Source organism: Oryctolagus cuniculus, chromosome 5, assembly GCF_964237555.1.
Source record: "Oryctolagus cuniculus chromosome 5, mOryCun1.1, whole genome shotgun sequence".
Classification (NCBI taxonomy): domain Eukaryota; kingdom Metazoa; phylum Chordata; class Mammalia; order Lagomorpha; family Leporidae; genus Oryctolagus; species Oryctolagus cuniculus.
Genome location: NC_091436.1, coordinates 51,898,835 through 51,926,294, shown reverse-complemented (window position 1 = coordinate 51,926,294; position 27,460 = coordinate 51,898,835). Strand labels below are relative to the sequence as shown.

The window sequence follows — 27,460 nt, the reverse complement described above, 5'->3', positions numbered from 1 at the left end:
GCAGACTGCTCTGAGTCAGTCTGCACAGAAAAGTTAAACTGGGGACAAGACTGAACCAAACTTCTGTTAAGAGAACTTCTACCGTGTCTCTGGTTCCCCAACGTTAAGAGAAAGAAATAAAATTTCTTAAAAATAAGAAAATAGTGATAGCAGACAATGTCCATACAATGTAACACATTATAGGATAGAAGTGGCTTCTAGCTTTAGTGATTATTTTGTGTTTAGAAAACACAAACACACGCAAGCTCTGACGTAAGGAAGACTTCGTTGCCCCTAACTTCAAACATTTGAAGATTTCTTCTGAAGAACAATGTTGAATTTATGACTCCAAAGGTAAGAATTTTAACCTAATGTATAATTTATAGGAAAAACATTTTGCTCAGGATAGAAAAAAAATGAGTTAATTGTATTTCTTTGAAAAGCTGTGAACTTCCCAGTGTTGAAAATTTTCTATCAAAATGGCAAATCGAAGTTGTACTAGTCAAGGAAATTTAAGCTAAAATAGTAAGTACACTGAAAAGATTTAATGGTTCAAAGAGTGACTAGTTGGGTTGTTTTCTCTCATGAAACAGCCCAGGGCAGTTATTCAAAGCAGTGAGTGGCTGTCCCTCCACACTCTTGCTACCACACAGTCGTTTGGGGAACCCAGGCTGATGGCTACCCTGGTGTGTCAAAGTCATCCTGGACATCACTGTCCCAGTGCCCTGGAATGAGGAAAGAGCTTGAAACCCACACAGGAAAGTTGTTATGGGCTAGGCCGGGAAGCAGCTCTTCCCTGCCTATCTCCCCCATTACACTCCTTGCATTGCTTAGAAGTAAGTCTAACATCAAGAGGCTGGGAAACATGGTCAGCCTCAAATCTTGGACAAGCTACTTATCACCTCAGTGGCTTTTTTTCCTCAACTCTAAAGCTGAAGATGCTTCAAAGGGCACTAGTAAGTGAAAAAATAACCCACAATCTGGCCAAAAATGCAAGTCATATATCTGATAAGGGTCTACCTCCATAATAAAGAACTATTGCAACTCAACAATAAATAAGGTAAAGGATTTGAAAAAAACACTTATCCAAAGAAATGAACAAATGAACAAAGGAAGGAAAGTTAAATATCATTAGTCATCAGGGAAATGCAAATTATAAATGACAATTAAATGCTACATTACACCCATTAGATGGCTAGAATAAAAAAGACAATAAGAAGTGTTGACAAAGATATGAAAATATTGGAACTCTCACATCACAGGTAGAAATGTCAAATGTTGCTACTTTTTTTGTTGAACATATTGACAAGTTCCTCAAAAAGTTAAATATAGAGTCACTATTTAATCCAATAATTCCACTCTCAGAAATAGACCCAGGAGAAATGAAACTTATATTCATACAAAAATTTGAACATAAATTTTTCACAGCTGAATTATTCATAATATCCAAATGTGGAAACATCTCATTAGCACCAGGTCCAAAGCAGATGAAGTAATCAGCCACTGCATTATAAACAACTCAAATCCCAAGTAATGATCAACTGACAAGTAGATAAACAATATGTGCTATAATCATACAGCAGACTATTATTCCACATAAACGAGAACAAAGTACTGATGGATGTAGTGGGTGGATGGATGTTGAAAACACTATGCTAAGTGAAAGAAGCCAGAACTGAAGGCCATATATTGTATGATTCCATTAAATAAAATGTCCAGATAGACACATCCATCAAAAGAAAAAGTGGTTTCCAAGTTTTGGGGAGACAGAGACATGGAAGTGACTGGTAAAAGGTTTAGGATGAAAAGTTTCTGTAATAAGTGGTAATCGTTGCATAACTTTCGGGAGCATACTAAAAACCACTGAACTCTGTAGTTTATAGGTGAATTTTGTAGTATGTGAACTTAAATGATGAATCTATCCATCAAAAATAGCACCCATCTGTGCAAAGACTGCTCTCATATCATTTCCCCCCCTTAACACATGGCTGCCCAGGCAGGGAAGACATTTCCCAAACTCCATTGAACAAATTAAGGCAGCCATGAGATGAGGTCCTACCAATGAAACATGCTGGATTGCCAATGACTAAAAAAAACATCATGGGAGTCACACCTTGCTGAAAACAGAGCCACTACCAGCACAGGGGTATGGATGACATCACAGAGCAGATACTGACACACTCAACTCCAAACTGGCACAGGAGAAACACACTTCTGGGGTTTCATACCAGTCTAATTTGGGATTATCTTTGTTTTAAAAGTTAGTGTTGGTCTATCTGTGCAGAAGCAGGTAAACAAAGCAGGATGAGGTCTTAACAAAATTCTAATATGCATGGCATTGGCTTAGCTGTCAGGCAGTGAGTGGTAAGGAAATAAATATTATAGGTTGGGAAGTTGGAAGTGTTTTTATTCTGTGCAAAACATTTGTCTGCATTAACATACCTACTGAGTCAGGGAAAGTGTTTGAATAAAACTGAACATTTGTGAATGCCGCCTTCTCCTTGCTATTTTAGCATGCCTGTATAAAAAACAGAACTCAGTAAAAAACAAAAAGTTTAGTTTGCAACCAAAATTAGAAGGAAATATAAAAAAAAATAGAAATGTATGTTTTTATGTCCATTCATTTATTCACTCAATTAGCAAATGTATTCCTAGCACTGTACTACATCAATGGACAAAGCATACAAAGAGGGTTTATTCCAGTTTGAGAGACATACAACAAGTAATGCATATGATAAATTAATTATATGTTACAAATAAACTATGAAAAACAAAATTATGGAGTATAGTCAGCACAGGAGTCGGGGAACAGTTTGTGATTTTGAGCAGGCTGGTCCGGGTAGTCCTTACAGAGAAGGCTGTACGTGAGCGAAGGGAGTTAGATGCATAGAGGTCAAGGGAAAGCACATTCAAGCACAGCCATCAAGAACAGGGCTGGAAAAGAAGGAGGCCCTTGTGGCTGGAGCTGGGTTAGCAAAAGTTAACAGTAAGTGATGAGTCACAGAGGACAGGGGCAGATAGTGTGACTTTGGCTCTACTGTGGTGAAAAGAGGAGGCGTTCCAGGGTATTGAGTAGAGGAACAACTGCCGTGAGGCTCTGAGCCTCGCTGTTGCCATGGGGGCAATGCAGAAACAGAATTAAGTCAGGAGGTCAAAGGGCTAATCATGCCCAGTCCAGAGCTATTTCCCTGGAGGTCAAGATAAGAGATGGATTCAGGTTAACTTCGGCAGAAATGTCTTTTTTTCTGGAAGATTGGAGGTGGTTTGAGAAAGAGAGTGAAGGATAAAGGACGCCAAAGCTATTATAAGAAGAAAGTGTGATGATCAAGTGTAAACACCAAAACCAAAGCCAAGCGAGGCTCTAACTGTCAAGCTGTGACATCAAGGCAGCATTTCATAAATTCATCAGAAACAGCTTAGGCCTAAGGCCAAAGCAGAACTGCCTGCACCCCACAAGTGACAGCTCTCACCAGTTAATGAAGTGCCCCTCCTTGAAGCTGGGGCACTTGCCTGTGAGCTCCCTTCCACAGGCCTCGCTTCATGAAGGGTCCTCAGGGAGGACTGCTTAGCCATGGAGACTGCAAGAGGAGTGAATGCCCACTGAGCAGGGAGAAATGGCCAAGGCCCATTAACCTTCCAAAGCGGCCACCACCCAAGCAGCCCACCAGCACAGTACCCTGAGCAGTCTCCCAGTGGCCATCTTCTCCCTGGGGGGAAATGGAAACAAGGAGAGGGGAAGGGACTGGCAGTTTCCCCCTGGAAACATAAAGAATGAGACTAAGCATCCCCCTACCCTAACGATCAGTATTATTAAGCTAATGGAAATATATTTAATTTTAGAGCAGACTAATACTGTTGGACAAGCTTTTAGAGATCTCAAGTAAGGCCTCCACGACTGAAGCTGACACAGAGTAATAGGCTGAGGCCTGGGGGGCACAGAGCCACAGCTGGGCAAGTGGGATTCCTGGGGAGGCCAGCGAGAGCAGAGTACCAAGCACTGCAGGCCTCCTGGCCTGGCTGGCTGAGATTAGCACTGTATGCAAAAAAAGCACCTGGCAGGAAAAGAAACAAAGGCACAGCTAATGAGGGAGCATACAATGGAAGAGGCCCGTATGCAAGGCACTGCTGACTCCAAGTACCATATTCTCACCTTCCTGCCTGTCTAGCTCCCTGAGCAGCCCCAGGGAGTTGTCAGCACTTACATCCTGTTCCTTCTCATTTTTCAATTGATTCCACAGCTCTCCTCCTTGTCCTGGTTCACCACCATTTGGTTCTTGTCCCCATCATAACAGCTGTTAAAGATGCCACTGATGACCATGTCCAACATGTGAATAACCGGTCATCTCAGGTACAGACCAAGGGACTCCTCCAGCGAGAGCAGTGAGTGAATGTCTATACTGGCAATGTTATCAAGCTGGAGAATTACAGTTTGTGGCAGTGGGTCTCCTCCTCCTTTCCAGCAGTGAGCCCCATGGGCTGCGTTGCACAGATGCAGCAGAACTTGAGAGAGAGACCAATGTGAAGGTGCACCAAGCAATTCCAGGCTTTTTGAAATTGCAAAGTTTGGTGGCAAAATGAGCTGCAAAGTTCCCAACTGGACAAGTTCAGTGAAACCCCCAGACATCCCCCGAGCAACCAAGACATGCTGCTGAAGAACTGTGTGCTACAAGATGCTGCCAAGTGGTACTTCTGGCTGGTCATCTGTGCAGGTGCTGGCACTAAGCTGACGCAGAAAAGGGGCAGGACAAAATTTAAAAGGACAAGTATTGATGGCTTAACGTGCACACTGGTCCTCTGGATTTTGGGGTTCCTGCTCTGCAGGGCGGTGATCCGAGCCATTGGCAATGCCATCTGAAAACACAGTCTACCTACTCTGGGATGAAGCAGTGGCCAGTCCTTTTTCTACACGCTCCTCCTCAACACCATTGTGCCCATTTCACTCCATGTCAGTGTAGCCGTCATCCCTCTGAGCCACGGCTACCTCATCCACTGGGACAAGGTGTTCTACACGCATAAGCAGACACCTGCACCGTGGCCTATGCCGCCACCCTGAAGGAGGAACTGGGCCAGGTGGAGTACATCTTCTTTAACAAGAAAGGCACCCCCACCTGGAACAGCATGTTCTTCAACAAGTGCTCCTTCAGTGGCCACAGCTAGCGACATATTTGACATCCTGCAACACAAAGCTGAACTGGGAAACAGACTTCTTTAATCCTTTAGCTGACAGTAGTGCTTGTTCCAGGACCTCAGCCTTTTGGAATTCTCAAGATGCACGTGTGTGTGTGTGCACATGCATGCACACACACACACACACACACGAGTCCTACCACCTTTCCCTGTGTCGCACTGTGATGGCAGAAGAAAAGAATGAAGGACAGCTGTACTACAAAGCACGGTCCCCAGATGACGGGGTCCTGGTCGCTAGAGTCAAGAACCTTAGTTTTGTGTTCACTCTCACATCCCCAAAACATTCACCATCTGTGAGATGGGCATAGCCATCACTTACCAGCTAATGGCCACCCTGGACTTCAACATCATTTGCAAGAAGATGTCAATCACAGTGCAGCATCCAGAGGGGAAGATCAGACTCTACTGCAAAACAGCCAGCACCATCCAGCTTGACAGACTTTGCCACTGCACCCAGGAGCTGCTCAGCCCCACCAGTGACCACCTGAATGGACAAGCAGGTAAAGGGCTAAGGACACTGTTTCTGGCCTCCAAGGATCTGCATGAAGAGTACCATGAGGCTTGGACCAACATACAGCTCCAAGCCGGCCTGGTGCAGGACAGCTGGGAGGACAGGATAGCTGGCATCTACCAGGAGGCTGAGAGCGACATGGTGCGCTGGATGCAATGGCCACTGAGGAGAAACATCAGCAAGGGGTCCCAGAGACTTTCACCCTCCTGCCACGGCCACCAGTGAGATATGGGTGCTAACCAGAGAGAAACGAGAGATGGCCGTGTGCACTGGCTATTCCTGAAAGATGCTGACAGATAACATGAAGGAGATGTTCATAGTCACTGACCACGCCCTCCTGGAGGTGTGGGAGGAGCTCAGGAAAGCCCAGGAAAAGATGGTAGACTCATCTCACACTGCAGGTGATGGCTTTATCCGCCAAGAAAAACTTTCTTCTTCCAACCTCACTTCTGTCCTGGAAGCATTCGCTGAGAAGCAAGCCCTAGTCATAAATGGCCACAGCCTGGCCCACACGTCGGAGCAGACATGGAGATGGAATCTTGGAGACAGCGTGTGCCTGCAAAGCTGTCATCCAGTGCTGGGTGACCCCCTTGCAGAGAGCGCAATATTAAAAGCACAATAGACTGTGACACTTGGCATTGGTGATGGAGCCAATGATGTCAGCATAATCAAAACGGCTCATGCTGGTGTGGGCATCCGCAGGCAGGAAGGGATCCAGGCTGTCCTGACCTCCAATTACTCGCTCTCCTCCTGCTGGTGCATGGACAATAGTGCCGCCTACACGTGTGCAAGTTCCTCTGTTATTTCCTCTGTAAGAACTCTGCTTCACTACAGTCCATTTTTCTGTGGCTTCTTAGTTCAGACCATCTGTGACCTGTATTGCATCCCACACGTAGCATCTTGTGTAGCTCCCTTTCAGGCCTGGTTTTGGGGTCTCTGATCAGGATGTCTCAGAGCGATAGAACATGCAGTTCTCTAAGCTGTGTGAGCCAGGCAGCCGAACCTTCTCCTCACCAAGCAGTTCTTACTCTGCATCACCTGGACCATCTAGACTTCCACGCTCATGTTCTTTATCCACAAGGGGTGTTTACAGAACCACCCAGCATGATGGAGCCCAGCTGACCTACTCCCAGCCTTTTTGCAGTCACAGTGGCCGTGTCACTGGTCATTATGGCCAGCGTGCCAACTGGGCTGCATACAGGCTGCTGAACAGCCATCACCATATCTTCATCTGGGGCCACCTAGCTGCCTACTTTGCCATCCTCTTTACCAGGCACACCAATGGGCTCTCTGACATGTTGCTAAACCAGTTCTGGTTCACGGAGAATGCTAGAACACTGTGGTCCAGCCCATAAGGCAGCTCACACTTGTGCTCACCACTGTCATCTCCCCAAGTTTATGCTTGTTTTTGCATTTCTTAGACTTAACCCAAAGCTGGATTTCTCCAGCCTGGTCCACTACATCCTGCAGGTAAATAAACAGCAAACCCAGCATCACTGCAGGCAGCAGGTTGGCCATAGGAGGTCCCAATGCTCTGGCCATCCCTCCTCCCACTAGTAGAGCTTCATCCTGTCTGGCAAGAACACACAGCTCAGCTCCCTGATGCTGTCCAGTTTCACAACCTGCCCAGTTCCACCTAGATCGAGGGCCAGCACAGGAAGAAAAGCGACAGCCCCAGCAATCCCAGCAGTAAGACTAACAAACTTCCCAAGGGATCAAGGCTGAGACTGCAATGCCCTGTGCTGGAGACCACAGCAAGCAGGCCTGGCTGGTCTCCAAGTGGACAGTGACTCAGAACTGTTGGTCCTCACTGCTTGTCCGCCATGGCAGAGTGTCCTGCTGCTCCCATCAGTTTCTAGGACATCCCTGGCTGGAGAATTGGGGCACGTGGGCCTCAAGGGCAGAGCAGGATCTGAGGTGTGGGGATCAGTTTAGTGGGAGACAACATGTGGAACTGAAACTCTAGTCTGCCCCTGCTTTGCCTAGGAACCTACAGGGAAACTATCATTACCATATACATGTGTGTGTGCATGTATATATATATATATGTGTGTGTGTGTGTGTGTGTGTGTATGTATATATATATATGTGTGTGTGTGTGTGTGTGTATGTTTTTCTACTGCCCATAGGAGTCTTAGTGACCTGGCCCTGAATTGCGTAAGAATGTGTCCTGTCAGGTAGCCAGAGGCCTGCTGGGTTCTTTGGGTCTCTCTCATCATATGTGTCTCTCCTTGATTTGTGTTTGTACCCAGTTTGGTTTTATCTTTTTAACTTGGCAAGAGAAGAATGCCCCTAGTAAATTTTATATTGTGGTTGGTGTTTTACCTCTTGTGAGAAGAGGGGCTGGCAACTATTGGGATGTACCAAGCTGGTTGAACGGTTTGGAAGGAGCCAGATCTCCCAGGTGGCCCTCCAGTGGCTAGAGCTGTCCTGAGACAGGGCTTGATGAGGGAGTCGGAGGGTGTTGGGAGAGAAGAAAGGAAGGTTTGGTTCTGTCTCCTTCCTCAGAATAAAGTGCTACCCTCTCCACCAACACACACATGTATCAAATTCCTGGAGTCTACAAGTCCTGCTGGTACTGAACTGGAAAGTGGCCCCGTTGTTCTCAGTGAGCTAAAGCCGGGTGTGAAATGTGGTCCTAGGGGACAAATAAGAGGGTGGCTTTCTTTCATTTTAAATTTAGATCCAAGTTCATTCGCAGATGCCTTTCTGTCTTCCCTTCTCCCTCATCTGGCACTTTCTTGGACTTAGAACCCCAGACCCCCAGGTGGGGCTGGAAGGGAAACTGGCCATTGTTCCCTTTTCCCAGTAAACAAGTGGTAGAGCCCATGAGTCCATGGCAGTAGGGGAGGGGCAACTCTGACCCAGGCCAGGAGACTGCCTGCTCACTGCCGGGCATGGCCTGTCCTCTCCTTCCATCATCCACCCCTGGGAACCTATCCCCCAAATGAGTGAGGCCTTCCCCTAGTTGCTACCTAATCAGCCTTGGGAGGAATGCTGTCTTTTTTTTTTTTTTTTTTTTTTTTTTTTGTAGGAGGGGGACTGCTTTAGGAACTATGTGGAGCTTGGAGTAGAATCCTGAGATCTTAAACATCTGATGGGGAGTCCCAAAGGAACTGGACGTGGCTGCTGTGAGGTGAGGGTGGGGTGGGCCGGGAATGGGGGAAGGGGAAGTCTTGACCAGGAAATTTTTTTTGTCTACTGTTTACAAACTCTGTATCAAGCCTGTTTAGGCAGCTCTCAAGGTCACAGCAATTTTCATATCAAAGAGGAAATGACTTTTTAAAATGTGTGTGTGTGTGTATGATTATACATATGTATTTTTTGCTATTCTTCTGTCTCTTGTTTTCTAAGGGAGGAAGAGAAATATCAAATTGCACTGAGCTATAATTAAACATCCTGTATAATTTATGAGATATTTCTATACTTATAAAAATTTTATCATCTATTTAATAGATATGAGCAAGATACCTGTTTATAAAATTCCAATTTCTGAGGGAAAAATCTTATTTAAAAGTACATTATAAAGTCAAAATTGTGGCATGGCGGATTAAGCTGCCACTTGTAACATCTACAGCCCATATTGGAGTGCCTGATTCAAGTCCTAGCTACTCCTCTCCTGATCCGGGTTCCTGCTAATATGCCTGGGCAGACAGCAGGTAATGATCCAAGCACTTAGCTCCCTGCTACCCACAGCAGAGACCTAGATGGAGTTCCTGGTTCCTGGTTATAGCTTGATCCAGCCCTGGCTGTTGTAGGAATTTGGGTAGTAAACCAGTGAACTGCATTATAGAGAAATAAGTCATTATTATGGTCACAATATTTGTCCTTGCTTAGCCAACGAATGTTTCTGGGAAGCAGCAGTGTTAGAACAGCAGCCCAACTTTGGGAGGTTAGATTTAAATTAGTTCTAATCTTGACCCTTCCACCCACTAGCTTTACACAAGTTACATAACGGCTCTGAGCTTCACTTTCCTGGCTCTAGGAGAGGAGCGATGGTACCAGGTGCATGAGAATGCGTGTGGGAGGGAAATACCATCACGTACACCCCCCACATTCAATACCAGCAAAGCTGAGTTTCTCCTTAATGCAGGAAGCTAGTGGTGATGAGGAATATGGGCATTCTGCTGCACTTGAAAAAGGACTCTCCTTGCTAAAACAGGGGCTTTATATATGAAGTGAAGGTGGCCAAAGGCAGAAGAGAAAACTTTGCTTTTCATTAGCTTGCTCTTGGCTCCAGCTGTGGTGTTCCTCTGAAGGCTTGTTGATCCCAAGATGGAGACCTGTGTGTGAAAACTTGGTACAAGGACGAGAAGCACCCGGGTTCTCATGAAAGACACTATTCTTGTGATGTCCTCAAACCTACCTCAAAGTCCTGTGGTTGGGGCATGCTCGGGCTGACTTGCCCCAATTGGTAGAGTTGGAAACATACCAGGGGATTCCAATTCAATCCCATCAAGGTGGCATGTGCCAATGCCATCTCACTATTCCAAGTGATCAATTTCAGTTCACAATTGATCATAATGAAAGGACTAAGAGTCAAAGGGAGCACATAAACAAGTCTAGTATCTGCTAACACTAACCGATAGAATAAATAAAGGGGAGAGTGATCCAACATGGGAAGTGAGATACTCAGCAGACTCATAGAATGGCGGATGTCCTAAATAGCACTCTGGCCTCAGAATCAGCCCTAAAGGCATTCGGATCTGGCTGAAAAGCCCATGAGAGTATTTCAGGCATGGAAAGCCAAGACACTCTGGCAAAAAGATCTCTGTGAGTGAGATCCCAGTGGAAAGAACAGGTCTTCAAAGAGGGAGGTACCTTTCTCTGAAGGGAGGAGAGAACCTCCACTTTGACTATGACCGTGTCTAAACAAGATAAGAGTCGGAGAACTCAAGGGGCTTCCATAGCCTTGGAAACTCATGACTGGTGCATAGGGAGATTACTGATGCCATAAACAGGAGTGTCAATTTGTAAAGTCAACAACAGGAGTCACTGTGCACTTACTCCTCATGTAGGATCTCTGTCCTTAATGTGCTGTACACTGAGGCTTAATGCTATAACGAGTACTCAAACAGTATATTTCACTTTGTGTTTCTATGGGGGTGCAAACGATTGAAATCTTTACTTAATGTACACTAAACTAATCTTCTGTAAAAAAAAAAAAAAAAGAAATTATCAATTCCCAACTTGACTCTCACTGGGATTAAACATGACAATAGATCTGCTCTGATTTCATCATCATTTAAAAAAAATCATCTATTATTTTTCACTTTATGTTTCTGTGTGGGAGCAAACTGTTGAAATCCTTACTTAAGGTATACTAAGCTGATCTTCTGTATATTAAGATAATCAAAAATGAATCTTGATGTGAATGGAAGGGGAGAGGGAGTGGGAAAGGGGAGGGTTGTGGGTGGGAGGGACAGTATGGGGGGGGAAGCCATTGTAACCCATGAGTCGTACTTTGGAAATTTATATTCATTAAATAAAAGATAAAAAATAAATAAATAACAAGAATAAGAAAAAAAAGAGCAAATAAACAAAGGCTGGGTAAAAATGAAACCTCCACTGAGAACTGAGATCTGCTCATTTTTTTTTAAAAAAAAGATTTATTTATTTATTTGAAAGGCAGAGTTACAGAGCAAAGGCAGAGACAGAGATAGAGGTCTGGCATCCTCTGGTTCACTCCCCAGATGGCTGCAACGGTAGGAGCTGGGCTGATCTGAAGCCAGGAACCAAGAGTCTTCCAGGTCTCCTACGCGGGTACAGAGGTCCAAGGTCATGGGCCATTGTCTACTGTTTTCCCAGGCCATAGCAGAGAGCTGGATTGGAAGAGGAGCAGCCAGGATTCCAACGGGCACCCATATGGGATGCTGGCACTGCCAGCAGCAGCTTTACCCACTATGTCACAGTGCAGGCCCCTGAGGTCTCTTCATTGAAGTTGACTTGCTAGAAGGCTGCATGTCTCAGTAACTTTATAGTCTGATATTTTTATTGATGACATTTCAGCTACATGCCGTTGATTGCAAATTTTTGTAACACCACAGTGTTGGCTCAGAACTCTTACTAATTAGGAGAGATGCTGTGAAGAATCATGATAAGGGAATTTCAAATGCTTTGATTAAAATGACATTCACAGAAATGACATTTAAATGACTAATTTTGTTCTTTTTCCGTGTTGTAAGTTAATCCATAGTTAGTGTTGTATATGAAAGGAAATTTGGAGAATTCCAGGAGCAAACTACCAGCAGCAGCAGCAAGAGTCTAATTATAAAATAAAGTCTTTGGTGTTCAAAGAAAAAGAGTCCTGTTGCTATATAGAGACCTTTATTTTTAAATGGTATGAACACATTACTGGATAACAGAAAATTGCATCTTAACATTCTGTGAAATTGTTCAACATTTCCCTGCAGTAATGTATACCTTTGTGCAAGGTTGTACAGCAGAAGTAAACTTGGGAGTTTAAAAAGTTCTTGCTTTGTCTTCTCAGTTCAGTCGGGTTTTTTATTTTTCGGGAAAAACAAAAACAAAAACAAAAACAAAACCCTTCAGTTCTTTCAAATGTAATATAGGTGTAAGTCATAAGATTGTTTTACAGATCTAGCAAAAGATTTATAAAACATCTAGTATTGAGACTAGCATCTAGCAGGCAGTCAATAAAGGGTAGTATTGTTTATGCAAATAGCTGTCATGGTTCTTTTAATACTATTTTGAAGATCATTTCAAGGAGAATGCTATGTGAAACCTGAGTCAATTAACATACAAACTGGAGGGAGATATTTATGGCCATGGAGAAAGTGAAACAAAAAAAAAAACGGATCAGTATTTTGAAACTTATGGACTATTTGTATGTGGTTATTATGTGTCAGGCTATATGAGCTGTCTCATTCAATATTCACAATAATATTTTTTCATAATAACTTTTCCTTTTATAATTAGCATACCATAATTATAATTAACATACCATAAAACGACTCCAGTGGTTTTTAATACATTTACAAGTTTGTCCAACAATCACCACCATGTAATTCCATTCCCATGGGCAGTCATTCTCCAATCGCCCTTCTTCCCAACCCTGGTAACCACTTCTCTGAGTCTGTGTAGCTATCACAAAATCCTACAAACTGGGAAATTTATTAACAAAAGAAACTTATTCCTTACAGTTCTGGAAGCATGGAAATCCCAGATCAAGGCACCACCAGCTGGCGTCTGGCGAGGGCCTCCTTGCTGCAGCCTCACATGGCAGAAGTGACAGAAGACAAAATGGGCTTTTATAAGGCACTAATCCATTCATCAGGGCTCTGCATCACTTCCCCAAAGACCCCACTTCTCAATCCCCCAAATAGGCCTTATGTTTCAAAACAGCTTTTGGAGGGAACACATTCAAACCGTAGCAATCATGAATCTACTTTTTGGCTATGGATTTGCCTTTTATGTGCAATTTGCTAAATCAAATCGTGCTCGTGCAATAAACAGCCTTTTTTGCCTGGATTCTTTTTTTTTTTTTTTTTTTTTTGACAGGCAGAGTGGACAGTGAGAGAGAGAGACAGAGAAAAAGGTCTTCCTTTTAGCCGTTGGTTCACCCTCCAGGCGCACTGCGGCTGGCACACTGTGCTGATCTGAAGCCAGGAGCCAGGTGCTTCTCCTAGTCTCCCATGCGGGTGCAGGGCCCAAGCACTTGGGCCATCCTCCACTGCACTCCCTGGCCACAGCAAAGAGCTGGCCTGGAAGAGGGGCAACCGGGACAGAATCCGGCGCCCCGACCAGGACTAGAACCCGGTGTGTGGGTGCCACAAGGCGGAGGATTAGCCTAGTGAGCCGCAGCGCCGGCTGGATTCTGTCATTTAGCATAATGCTTCTAAGGTTCATGCATGTTGTAGCACGTTTCAGTACTTCATCCATTTCTATGTCTGAATAAAATTCCACTGCATGACTATACTACATTGTGTTTATCTACTCAGCATTAAAAGTATAGTAACACTTTATCACTGAGAACATTGAAGCTGAAGAAGCTTAAGCAAACTTGCAAGAGGTTAAACAATAAGGGAATCAAGGACTTTTTTAAATTCAAAACTCACACATTTAGAAAATAGCACTAATTTATTTGAACAGCGGAGAGACAGAGAGAACTAACTACTAGTTCACCTACTAAATGCCAACAACCATATAAGCTGGACTTGGCTGAAACTGGAATCTGGGAATTTGATCCAGATTGCCAACACGGTGGAAACATGGCCTGACACTGCGGCCTCCCAGGGTCCACACAAGCAAAAAGCTGGACTGAACCAGGAACTGAACCCAGGCACAGAATGTAGGATATGGGCATGTTAACCACTAGGCCCAGTCCCCAAAATTTGCATTTCTAATCAATTTACCTAACTGTATCTGATTTGTGAAATAGATTGGTATATAATAAAATATTAAAATACACATCTCCCTGATTTTTGCTTATTTTTCTATTGGAATTTTCATGTCTTTCTTCATAGTTAAGAGGTGTTCTTAATATGAATATGACAGATACCAATCTTTTGTTGCCACTATGTATTGTAAATATTTTCTCCCAGTCTATAATTTGTATTTTCACCACCCTGATTGTATCTTTTGATGAATAAAACTTCTCAATTTTAGTGAGGCTAGATGAAGTAATGTATCATAGGGACAGTTTTTGTGTTTTGTTTAGGAAATGCAGGCATTTGGGGAGTGAACTGCAGCTGGGTGCTCTCTCTCTCTCTCTCTCTCTAAGTAAACTTTTTAAAAATAACTTAAAATTTTTCTAAAAAGGGAAATAAGGCCATGATGAACACCAATGCAGATGGAGGTTACCCTAAATCTGGGTGAGGGTACCAAGGGGCGATAGCAGAGGGAGACCAAAAATGAAAAAAGGCACACACAGGTTATTGTCTTGGTTCAGAATTGCCTTAACTGAGTGGTAGATATATTATTGAAGGAACCAATAAAGAAATAAAAGAAGCAACATACGGTGCAATATTAAGTGTATCTTAAAGAAGAAAGATGATTAATCTATTTCTAAGTAGCTGTTGTTCAATATGAAAATAAAAATAAGGGAAAATTGCTAAAAATAACCTTGTTTAAAAGAGCATGAGTTTTACAGAAAATATTCTCTGCTACAACTATTCATAGTAATAATAATCATATAAATCTAAAATTATATATAAAGATGTAGGCCCTCATTTGAAAGTCCAGGAGCAGACTGATGAATTTTCCTAACAAAAGGAAGATGAAAGTGGCATGATCAAAGCCACTTAGCTTTAGCTTGTTTGTAGGAACATCCTTGTATCTACCTCATGTAGTACTTTGTATATTTCAAGCAAGAATTCAGAGAACAGGTGGTAAAAAACAAAAGTGCCCAGGACAGGACACCCCACCCTAAGCCTCCTATCACAACTACTCCAGCAGGAGAGTGCTTCACAGAGACAGGGTACTTCATCGTGGTATCATGGGCCCTGTTTTAAGGTGATTGTGCCACCCACTCCCCAGTTCATTAGACCTGACGAGAAGAGGAAGAGACATAAAGCGTGAGCACTCTCTTCCTCCCCACTCCTTGTAGAGGAAAGGCCATGTGAGGAGGCAGCAAGACCCAGGAAAGGAGCCTTCACTGGGGAACTGGCCAGCACCTAAATGCGAGATGTGCAGACTCCAAACAGCTAAGCAAATAGGTTGCTGTTGTTTAAACCATCCAGTCTGCAGGATTTGTCATGGCTGCATAAGGTGATGAGTATAGGCAGAAGTTGGAAGACTGGAATATTCCAAGATATTAGTCTACTCTGAACTCACACACATATATACACACAAATAGCCTCATCAGGTTCATTTCTACCAATGACCAAAACCCAATCACGGTCTCTCTTGGATGAGGAGGTGTTAAGCAAGCACCAGATAGAACAGAAATGCTTCGGGGCTGGGGGAGGCGACCAAGGGCTGACCTCTGCCTGAGTGAGCTTGGGTGTGGCCTCCCATACAGGTCTACAGTTGCTTTCATTCCATCTGCTACCAAACCAGCTATTTTATGCTCAGTGTTCTCTTTGCGCGTCTCTATGGTTTTACCACATGCACATGTGTTCCCGAACAGAAGGGTTCTACTTGTTTATTGTTGAACTAGACTAATTTATTTTATTTGTTTCACTTCCTCCTGCCAGATATGAGCTATTATAGGGCAGAGAGTTATGCCTGTTCTGCTTACTACTGTATTCCTGGCGCCTAAAATGGCACCTTGCACACAGTAGGTGTGCATTTTTATTGAATAAGTAAGTTACCAGCCGAAGATTTGTGTGAACTTGAGCGTCTCTGAAGAAAAGAATTCATCAGATCACAAGAACTCAGCCCTGTATGCTGACGGTGTCCATGGGCTCACTCTGTGAACTCATGGGAACTCTGTGTTCAATGTTGCATACATTCCTTTGCTGCCCATTTATAGCCATGTTGTCAAGAGTGCCTCAGACCTGGCCACACTCAAATTGCTCATCCCCCAGTGGTTACTATTCAGCACTTGACTGTGACAAAATGATTACATCTAGGTCCGCCCATTCCAAAACCTCTCCATGTAGCTGCATTCTGACTTCTTTCCTAAGGCAGAGTCAGACTCTATTCCTGTACAAATGGCCTATGTTCATTGTGTAATTCGAGAGACCTGGCATTCCAGAGGCCTCAGGTAAGAGAACTCCATAAAGTTGCCTCCTTAAGCAAGCCTGAGCAAGAAAGAAGGAAACAATCTCATTTGGCCATTATCTCCATGACCCATGCGAATGGAAAAAGAGATTACCCATCTTGGGTCACCTCCCAGTATTCTCTCTTCCAGCTTGATGTCTCTCCTACCCCCTCCACTCTTGGAGTCCCAATGTATGAAGATCCCTCTTCAAATGAGAACCCTGTACTCTTTTCCCACCTGGTCCTGCTTCCCTTGCTTTGTCCTGGCTGTATCCTTTTGAAGCTCGGAGACCAGAAAGTTGAGTTTTAAGGTTATCATTAGAGTATAAAGCTCCCACCTAAAGTTGCAAGAGTTTCCTCAACCTCACAGTGTTTCCAGAGCTGACATCTGCTGACCATGGAATCTTGTCCAACATTGCATCACCCAGGGCTCAGAAATAAAAAATAACTTCCACCTATAATCATTTCTCTGAATAAGGATGCCCTGGGATGTTTATGGATGAATTTTTAGTCTTATAAACAGTCACATTTACTTTTTCACAGTGCTCTTGTTTCCCACAGATTTCTTATAGCCCAGAATAAACACCTAATAAACCATGGAGATTTTTCATAAATATTGAGGAAGTTTCTGAGATAAGGAGCATTTATACACACACACATCAAGCCAATTGCCCCTTTGTGAGAAACTCTATAGCTTAACATGCCAATGTTACTCATTCCTTAAAAGGGCACCTGCATTTAAAAAGGATTTGCTAATTTCTGAGCCACCTCTCTGGTTCCGTCTGTCTTAGTTGAAGTCACTGAGCTATCTTTATAACTTCATCAGCATTTTCCAAGCAACATACTGAGTGGCTATAAACAGAACATTAGGAAAGCCAACCCATACAACTTGTAAGGAAATTGGATTAAACACTGGTTTACAATCAAAAGTGACCTCGGTGAAAATTAATTAAAGAAAAATATTTCTGTTGCCTTTGGCATTGTTCTCCTACTCAGAGAACAAATGTTCCAGATAATAGCTCTTGACTCCAAAATGAGCTGGTGATTTATAAATATTCTCTCTAAAGAAATTACTGGTTATGGACAGAGAGAAACCCCGTGCTTTCTAGTTTGCCTGTGACAATGATTTGGCACGACTTGCAACTTGTGTAGAAGCCACCAACAGGTCCAAGAGAAGAATTCCCTTCTAGAACAGAGTGATCTCTCATCCTTGCTTTGGTTTCCCTGCACACCCTTTATCCCAACACATATTAAAAATAACTCACTTGACGCACAAGCTCCTCTTTGAGTGCTTTCAGCCTGTCTACTTGGGCTGGAAAAATGTGCAGAACATGTTATCTCAGAGGTAGATCAAAACACAAAATCTTTCTGACCTCCTTCTGGCCTTCTCCCTGGGAAAAGAATAAGAGCTTGCTAGTTAGCAAGACTTTGAACTTTTTTATGTTCTTTGCTTGAATTCTTAAGAATAATTCTGCAGCAAGATGCTTTGATTTTTATTTTATTGACTATCTATATGAAGTTCTTGGTTTTAACTGGTGAAGTGACTTTATTATTATTTTTGTTTCTCGAAGGCTTTCTTTTGTTCATTTAATGTGATGTAGTTGTGTTTCATCTACTCTCCATGGGAATATGTTTTATATGGATTTTTAACAGTTTATCTAAAACAAAAAAATGAACACAGTTCTCTCCTATTTCAATGTAATTAAACTTACTAGTAGTAAAGAAATGAGTTGTTATGTGTTAAGGAAATTTCTCTCTTTACTTCATACTTAAAAATGGAAAAACACTTTGTCCTATCAAGAATAGAACTTGGACAATCAAAAAGTTCATGAGCACATTTTGCATCCAGACAGGTTAATAGGTAAACTATCTAAACTAGGGAGGTTCTGAAGAGTGTGAGTTTGCACTCAAAGGAGCTAGGCAGTGAGAACAGTGTTATTAAAACCAGTGTTAAAAGACTACATGCTATAAATTTGCAAGTAAATACATTCATGAAAAAAGTGCAGCACATACTCTGATCTCATCTCTTCCTAGTTAGGTTACCACATTAGAGCCTTATGTGTGCTCCTGAGGGGATTCACATGCACTGTGTCTGGGGTGGGGGTGCCACACGGTGGTGTGCGGCCTACTGTGCATCTCTCCAGCTTCGAGGGCGGCTCTGTGAGGTTGGCAGCGTGAAATGGTCCATGTTGGACTATTTACACCTGGGACTTCGGCAGATAGTACAGATTGGGGTTTTAACCTCTAAGCTTTCACTTGTTAACGACATTTACCAGCCTATGATTGTCTAATAGTGAGAATTGTGCTATATCAAATTGCAAATAGATTGGAAACGTGTATTCCAGAGAGTTGATTGTCCTGAGCAATTTTGCTTTTGCCTTCCAGTGCTCTTTCCACCTTCATCTTCTATCATCATTCCTTCCACTGGGCAAGGGTGGGGATCCACACGTCCCAGCCCTCCCTTGCCTCAGGGTTGGGTTCGTGACTTCAGCTTGGCTGCTCATAGTCCTCTGTAGAGCAGGCCATAGTCATGGGTTCTGGAACACACATAGGAGACAGACTTGGATAAAGTCCTCCTCAAAACTTTACAGATGAGGGCAGGCTTTTGGCATAGTAGTTACAAAGCTGCTCACATCTCATGTCAGAGTGCCTGGATTCAAGTCCTAGCTCCACTCTCATTCCAGTTTCGTGTGAGTGGGCAACCCGAGAGGCAGCAGGTGACGGCTAAAGTACTTGGGTTGCTACCACCTATGTGGGAGATCTGGATTGAGTTCTAGGTTTCTGGTTTCTGCTTGGCTCAGCCTGGGCACTTGGGATATGGACCCGCAGAAGGGAGCTCTCTGTTTCTCTGTTTCTCTCTCTCTCTCTCTCAATCTGCCTTTCAAACAAATAAAAGCAATTTTTAAAACCAAAATATAAAACTATACATTAAAAAGGGACCAGATGGTGGCTGGGGTGAGGAGCTACAAATGCACGCTTGAGGCTACCACTGGCCATCTTCCTGCACATGGTGATGCTTGGGGTGAAACAGGGCCCTGATGACAGTATCCGAAACATGCTGAGTTCAGTTGCTGCTTGGATTTCTTGGTTAGCTGAGCCAATGTATTTATTCCTTGCTTTGCATGACTTATAACAACCCTTTCATGTTGAGTAAATCTGGTAAGTGCCATGTGATAAGACATGTCCATGTGGAGAGCATTGCTGGTTCCTGAGTGAGAGTGACTCTGAAGGAAAAACCAATCATTTTCCCTTCCTCAACCCTGACCACAATCAACAGGAAAATATTGTGTGATTCTAACAGGTGTGGGGATTTCTCGCCACCAGCAGGCAGGCCATGCAGCAGAGGTGGACACCAGCTTGAATTCAGTTCTGTTGGGATCTACCTGGGGATAATATCAGGTCTCACAAGTTGGGGGTTCAGTTATCAAGACCTTTTAAATGCCAGTTGCAAGCCCCAAGTCATTTTACTTGTGCAGCTGACCAACTGATTAGAAATCAGGGTTCCCACAACCGCCTCCTCATGTTTCAGTAATATGCTCACAGAACTTGAGGAGACTCTTACAGTTACTGCTTTAGGATAAAGGATACCACAAAGGATGCAGATGAAGAACTGACAGGGTGATGGACGAGGGAAGGGCTGTGGAACTTCTTGCCTTCTCCAGGCTCTACCAAGAACATCCAGGTCTCCAGCTATTCTAAAGCTCTCCAAACCTGTCCTTCTAGGTTGTTCTGAAGACTTTACTGCATAGGCATGATTGCTTATGAACTGCGTGGGGAAACCCAGCAAGGCTGGTCTAGATTCTTCCTGAGGGTATAGGGCAGGATCTCTGTGGCATGAGTAAGGTCATATGACCTACTGTCTGACTCCTGCCATGGTGAAGGTGTTCTGAACCAAGAACTGCAGAGCAGAAACTGAACTATATGTATCATAACACCACAGTGATAGAGCTATGTGGGGAGGGTGTGTGCAAATTGATCTATATTGAGACTCGATCTGGAGACTCACAAGGTGTTCATTGGTAGAGTCTTTTTGTTGTGTCAACCAGAATTTTGTGTAAATTTATCAGGTTGTATTTAAGACTAAATATTGTATTCACCTGATAGATTGAAGTTTATGAAAGCTGAGGACAATGCCATACCTATCAGTATAGCTCCGTGATCGTTCCAGCATCATGTGGAAGATAGTAAGAAATCACTCAGGAAATATCAATAAAAGAGCTCTCTCCTGAAAACTGGACATTCTCTATACCATGACAATGACTCAGCAATTTTATGCAGCACCCACAGCTTTCTTTGTGAGGAAGGCACATGGACAATGCTATTTGACGTGAGGTAGAGTAAGCAGCTTCAAGAAATAAAGATATTGCAGCTCATCATTATGCTTTGACCTTGAGAACTGAACTTGGTTTTATGTAAACCAGATTTCCCATTTCTAAGACTGTGAGCTCAAGGGAATCATAAAAAGATTAATCCATTGATTATTTTGCAAAGTAATTTAACAGTTAAAACTGGGATTTCAAAATTTAAAAAATCTTTTCCCAATCTCTCTCACACCCACCGATTGCAACATCTAACAAATATGCTTTTGTCCTTCTCTTGGTTGGCATCTGTTGGAGTCTCAGCTGGAAAAAACTGGAAAACACTTGCCTCCCTTTTCACATTTCATAAAGATGAACAACAGCATTGAAGTGACTACTTCTGGATCTCCTCTCTGTCCCTTTATGCATTATTCCTTATTGGAACAAGAACACACCCATCTGGGATAACAGAAAAACCTGACACATATTTGCCATGCTGATCAGGGTGGCACGAGGCCCAGCACTGCTAGCTGCCTTCTCTGCTCTGCCAGACATCAGGTTACCAAACAGCCACTATTCTCTGTATGACCAGCATGGACTTTGCAGGGGCTAGAAGTACTTTTTTTTTCTTTTCTTGGATGGGAAGCATGGAGGTAAGGTATACACAAGCATAACTTTTAAATTGATCATTGAACTGTACATTTACAACTTACATAGTTTTTCTATTGCTAAGTCAAATTTTATGTTTAAAAATGTTCTTAAATGTTTTAAGGAGATTCAAGATGGCTGAAGAGTGAGAAGCCATGCTGACAGCCACAGATGAACAGAGGAAGGACCAAGTCCCACTGATTGAGACATTTTCAGTGGGGAAGTGACAGAACAGAACAGAACAAAGACTCTGCAGGGTAGTGAGGATAAAGAATACACCTGCCGCTGGGCCACAAAGCCAGCCACACCTGCATCTACAACCCTGGCTCCGCACACTCCCAGCTCCCAGCTTGGAAATGCCATCTTGCCAACACAAGGTAAGAAGAAGGTGCTATGGTTCCCTGCCACCAGCAGCTTTAACTGCTGGAGAATTCACAGTCCCCACTGACTGCAAGCCCATCCTGGGAAGCTGACTGGGTTCTGAGCGGGAACTTTGCTCTGAAAAGGGAAGCCACATTGTTCCCCACCCCTCCTCTGCCCCATCAAAGTGCCAGACTCAATTTACTGCGGGAGAGTCACTGCTGAAATCTGTTGTGATTCAGTGGAAACAAGCAGTCCTGCTGCTACCAGAAGCCACTAGAGCCAGAGACAAGGCAGCAGACAGGGTGGAAAGCAAACGCCCTGAACCTTGCAAGTGTGGGAGTTCTGGGCATAAACCCTCCAACTGCAGTCACTCATTCTGTATGATCCAGAGGTATCCCCTCCGCTTCTTGGGGCTAACACCAACAGTGACCCATGCAAAATCCAGAGATGACCTGAGAACATGTCCTCTGTCCTAGCTCACAGAGCTGGAAGCCCGGGGCACAATTCCAAGCATCACCTTTTAATGCTGCATGGGAACTGGGGCTGTTCAAATCTATGCCTTGCAAAGCTAGAACTGTTGACATTGGTATCAGATTCTTTGGCCTAATTCACACTTGCAGTATCTGAGAAGTTCTTGCACAGTCCTCTGATTCAGGCAGGTGGCTACCACCATCCTGGATACCTGGTTCTCACCCTGAGAGCCCTGGGTAATGATCCCACTGCATCCTACCAACAGTAAGACTGCGACTATCAATACTAATTTCCTCAAACTCACTGGAATCCAGGGGAGAATCTAGCTGCATGTCTCCTCTCCAGACTCAGCACAAAACCTCCGGTATATTTTGTGGTCATCCTGTAGGACCAGAGTGAGGTCCAGTTCACATTCCCTAGTTCTGTGACTAGGGCTTTTTGCTATAAGCCCCAGCATCCATGACACTCTTCCAGCAGGACCTGGGGAAGGTTCCATCCGCATCACACAGCCCTAAAGTCTCAGCTATTGGGGCCACAAGCCACAGCACCACTGAGATGTGTCATGTGGGATGAGGGGACAGCCCTCCTTGGTGTCTCTCAGCACGAATAAAGAGGCTCTGGCCATTACAAGTCCTGGTGTGACTGACAACAAGCTCTCCAGGGACTGAAGATACATACACACCTTATGAAGACCACATTCATCTCATAGTTACATTTCTCCCCCAACAAACTGCTGCAGACAAGGCCACTGTGCCACCAACATTGATTAAATCAAAAGAAGTCACTCCAAAGTTACACTTCTGGGCTCACCTACAACCAAAACAAAGCAAAATTCAAGGGATACTCTGAATTCCATCTAAATAATAAACTCTTCTCCAATAAAACCCACTCCATAAAAAAGGAAGTATTACACCAGATGCACAGACATCAATCTAGGGACACAGAAAATATGAAGAAGCAAGAAAGCATGACACCTCTAAAAGAACACAACAGTTCTCTAGAGATAGATTGTGATCTTAAGAAAATCTATGAAATGCCACAAATAGGATTCAAAATAATAGTTGTAAGGAAACTAAATGCAATGGAAGGGAATACAGATAGACAGCTTAAACAGTAGATGACAATAATGACAAATTCACTAAGCAGATAAAAACTATTAAAAAGAACCAAACAATTTTTGGAGATGAAAACTTCAATCAATGAAATAAAATATACAATTAAAAGCATGAACAGCAGACTATACCAAGTGGAGGAATTTCTGATCTGGAGGGTAAGAGTTCTGAAATAACCCTCTCAGACAAAAATAAAGAGAAAGGAATGAAAAAAACTATGCAAAATATGGGATATCATTAAGTGACCAAATGTTCATATTACACGGATCTCTGAAGTGGAAGAGAAGGAAAATGGTGTCGAAAACCTACTAAATGAAATAAGAGTTGAAAATTCTCAAGTCTTGAAAGAGACGTGAACATACAGAAACAGGAACCTCAAAGGACCCCAAGCAGACTCAGCCACAAAAGATCTTCTCCAAGACATATGATGATCAAACTGTCAAAAGCTAAGCACAAGGAGAGAATCTCAATGGCAAGAAGAGAAAAGAATAAAGTTACATATAAAGGAAAACCAATTATATAACAACGGCCTTCTCAGCAGAAACCCTACAGGTAAGAAGAGAGTAGGATTAAATATTCAAGGTCTTAAAAAACTTCCAATCAAGAAAATTCTATCAAGTGAAGCTATCCTTTAGAAGTGAGAGACTGGCTTATTTCACTAAGTAGAAGCCAGTCCCAAAAAGACAGATATCATGTATTCCCTGATTTGTGGTACATAAAATGTGATGTATTGGAGTAAAACCGACACTTTGAGATTTGATGATTGTTTACAGCCCTTGTCTCTGCTGTTGAGGAAGAGCATTCTTTTTTCATACTATTTGTTGAACTCTTTACATAGTGTAGGGTTAATCTTATGAGTATAAAGTTTACTGAAAATAGGTCTTTGTAAAAATGAAGTGTAGGAAAAGGAGAGGGAGGAGGAAGCAGGGTGAGCGCATGGATGGGAAGGATGGTAGGGTGGGAAGTAACACTATGTTTCTAAATCTGTATATCTGAAATACATGAAATTTGCATACCTTAAATAAAATTAAAAAATTAATACCAAGTGAAACCAGAATTGTGAGACAATAAATTTTTGTTTTTTAAATTAAGCAAACCAAAAAAGAAGTTAAGGAGAAATATTTCCCAGCTAAATAAAAACAGAGAATTCATCACCACAAAACAAGCATTACAAAAAATTTTAAAGGGAGTACTACATTAGAAGTAGATAGCATGAAATCAGTGATACTACCAAACTCACTAAAAGAGTGGTTATGATCAGTAACCAATCAACATAATGATAGGTATTAGCTTTATCTATCAATACTAAACTTGAAGATGAATGGGTTAAATTCCACAGCCAAAAGATTTAGTTTGGCTGAATGGATAAAAAGCCAAGACCCAACTATATGCTGCCAACAGAAATTCAATTCACAAATAAGATATATATAGACTGAAAGTGAAGGGCTGGAAAAAGATTTTCCAAGCAAATGGAAACCAAAAATGAACAGGAGTAGAGATATATTCATATAAGATAAAACAGACCTTAAATCAGATATTTGAAAAAGAGACAAAGGACAATATATTTTGATAAAAGGATTGGTTCAGCAAAAAGACCTAACAATCATAAATATATATGCACCTAACACAAGACCACCCAGATATATATGGCAAATACTATTAGACCTAAAGGGAGAGATAGATTCCAATAAAATAGTAGTGAGGGAGTTCAACACCCCACTGTCATCAATGGACAGATCATTCAGACAGAGAATCAATGAAGACACATCTGAGTTGAACCATACTATTGAGCAAATACCTGGCAAACATTTACAGGACATTTCACCCAATAGCTATAGAATACACAATCTCCTCATCGGCATATGGAACATTTTCTAGGAGAAAGCATATATTAGACAACACAGCAAGTCTTAGTAAATTTAAAAAGATTGAAATCATATCATGTATCCTCTCAGACCACAAAGAAATAAAAATAGAAATCAACAGTAAGAACAATAGAACATTTATAAATACATGGTAATTAAACAACGTGCTATTGAATGACCAATGAGTCACTGAGGAAATTAAAATGGAAATAAAAAAAACTTTCTTGAAATAAATGAAAAAAATATCAGAATGTATGGGATACAACAATAAAAATAGCAGTATTAAGAGGGAACTTTATAACATCAAGAGCTTACAGTAGAAAAATAGAAGGCTCTCAAATAAATGATCTAACAATGCATCTAAGGTACTTAGGAAAACAAGAAAAAACCAAATTGAGAATTAGCAGGAAGCGAGAAATAATAAGGATCAGAGTAAAAATAAATGACATTAAAACAAAAGATACAAAAGATCAGCAAAACAAAAAGCTGGTTTTTTGAAAAGGTAAATAGACAAATCTCTAGCCAGACTAACAGAGGAAAAAAGAGAAAAAATTCAAATAAGTAAAATTAGTGATGAAAAAGAAGACCTTACAACTGATACCAATGAAACACAAAGGATCATAAGAAAACCACTATGAAAAACCATATGCCAACAAATTGGAAAACCTTGAAGAAATAGATAAATTCCTGAGTACATATAACCAACAAAGATTAAAGGAAAAAGATACAGAAAATCTAAACAGACCCATAATAAGTGACGAGATTGAAGTAGTAATTAAAAATCTCCCATCAAGGAAAAGTCCAAGACCTGATGCCGTTAGTGCTGAATTCTATAAAATATTTAAAGAGGAACTAACTCTAATACTTTTCAAACTATTCCAAAATATTGAACAGGATAAAACTTTGTCAAACTCTTTTTAGAGGCTACCATCGTTTTGATACCAAAACTGAATAGATACAACATCAAAAGAAAACTAGAGTTGTATTTCCTTGATGAACACAGATTCAAAAATTCTCAACAAAATACTTGCAAAACTAAATCCAACATTACATCAAAAAGATTAAATATTGTAACCAAGTGGATTTCTCATAGAGATACAAGGGCAGTTCAACATTCACAAATCAATAAATGTCAAAAATCACTTCAACAGAATGAAGAAAAAAACCTATATGATCATTTCAATAGATGTGGAGAAAGCATTTGATAAGATTCAACATCCATTCGTGATGAAAAAAAATTCTCAATAAAATAGGCATAGAAGGAACATATCTTAAAATTATAGAACTATATATGATATACCAATAGTCAATATCATTCTGAATGGGGAAAAGCTGAAAGTATTTCCCATCAGATCTGGAATAAAACCAAGATACCCACTTCTACCACTCTTACTCAATATAATATTGGCAGTATTAGCAAGAGCACTTAGGGAGGAAAAAGAATAAATGGTTCCAAAATTGAAAAGGAAGAGGTCAAAATATCTGTGTTTGCAGATGACATGTGTACATGAGGAAACCTAAATATGCCACCAAAAAACTGTTAGAAATGATAAACCAATTCAGCTAAGTTGTATGTTACAAAATCAACATACAAAAAAGAGTAGATTTTTATATGCTAATGATGAACTCATCAAAAGAGAAATTAAGAAAGCAATTCCATTCACAATAGCCATACACACACAAAATCAAATATTTAGGAATAAATTCAACCAAAAGAGTGAAAGATACCTACAATGAATATTATAAAACATTGATGAAATAAATCATCAAAGACACAAAAAATGAAAAATATTTCTTGCACATAGATTGGAAGGATTAATATAATTAAAATATCTTTACTATCCAAAGCAATCTATAGATTCGATGCAATTCTTATAAAAATACCAATAACGTTCTTTACAGAATTAGAAAAAAATGCTAAATTTGTATGGAATTACAAAAGACCAACAATAGCTAAAGTAATCTTGAGGGGAAAAAAATCAAGCTGGAGGCATCACAATAGCGGACTTCAAAGCATGCTATAAAGCTATAGTAATTAAAACAGCACAGTATTGGCATAAAAACTGACACACAGCTCAATGGAACAGAATTCAGAGCCCAGAAATTAATCCACATATACACAGCCAATTGATTTTTGACAAAAGTGCCTAAACCATACACTGGAGAAAGGATAATTTCTTCAGTAAATGGTGTTGAAAAAACTGGATGTACATATGTACAAAAATGAAATTAGATTCTTACCTCTCCCCATACACAAACATTAGTTCAAGATCGAAGACTTAATTTACGACCTGACACTATGAAGTTGCTAGAAGAAAATGTAGGGTGAGGGTGGGGTTGTGGTGTATTTTTTGTAAATGT

The 27,460-nt window shown here is 41.7% G+C and overlaps 1 pseudogene; it reads left to right on the top strand.

Moving 5' to 3' along the window:
* The first annotated feature begins 4,091 nt into the window (after nt 1–4,091).
* Nucleotides 4,092–7,467, top strand: LOC100339490 (phospholipid-transporting ATPase ID pseudogene; annotated as a pseudogene).
* The last annotated feature ends 19,993 nt before the right edge of the window (nt 7,468–27,460 follow it).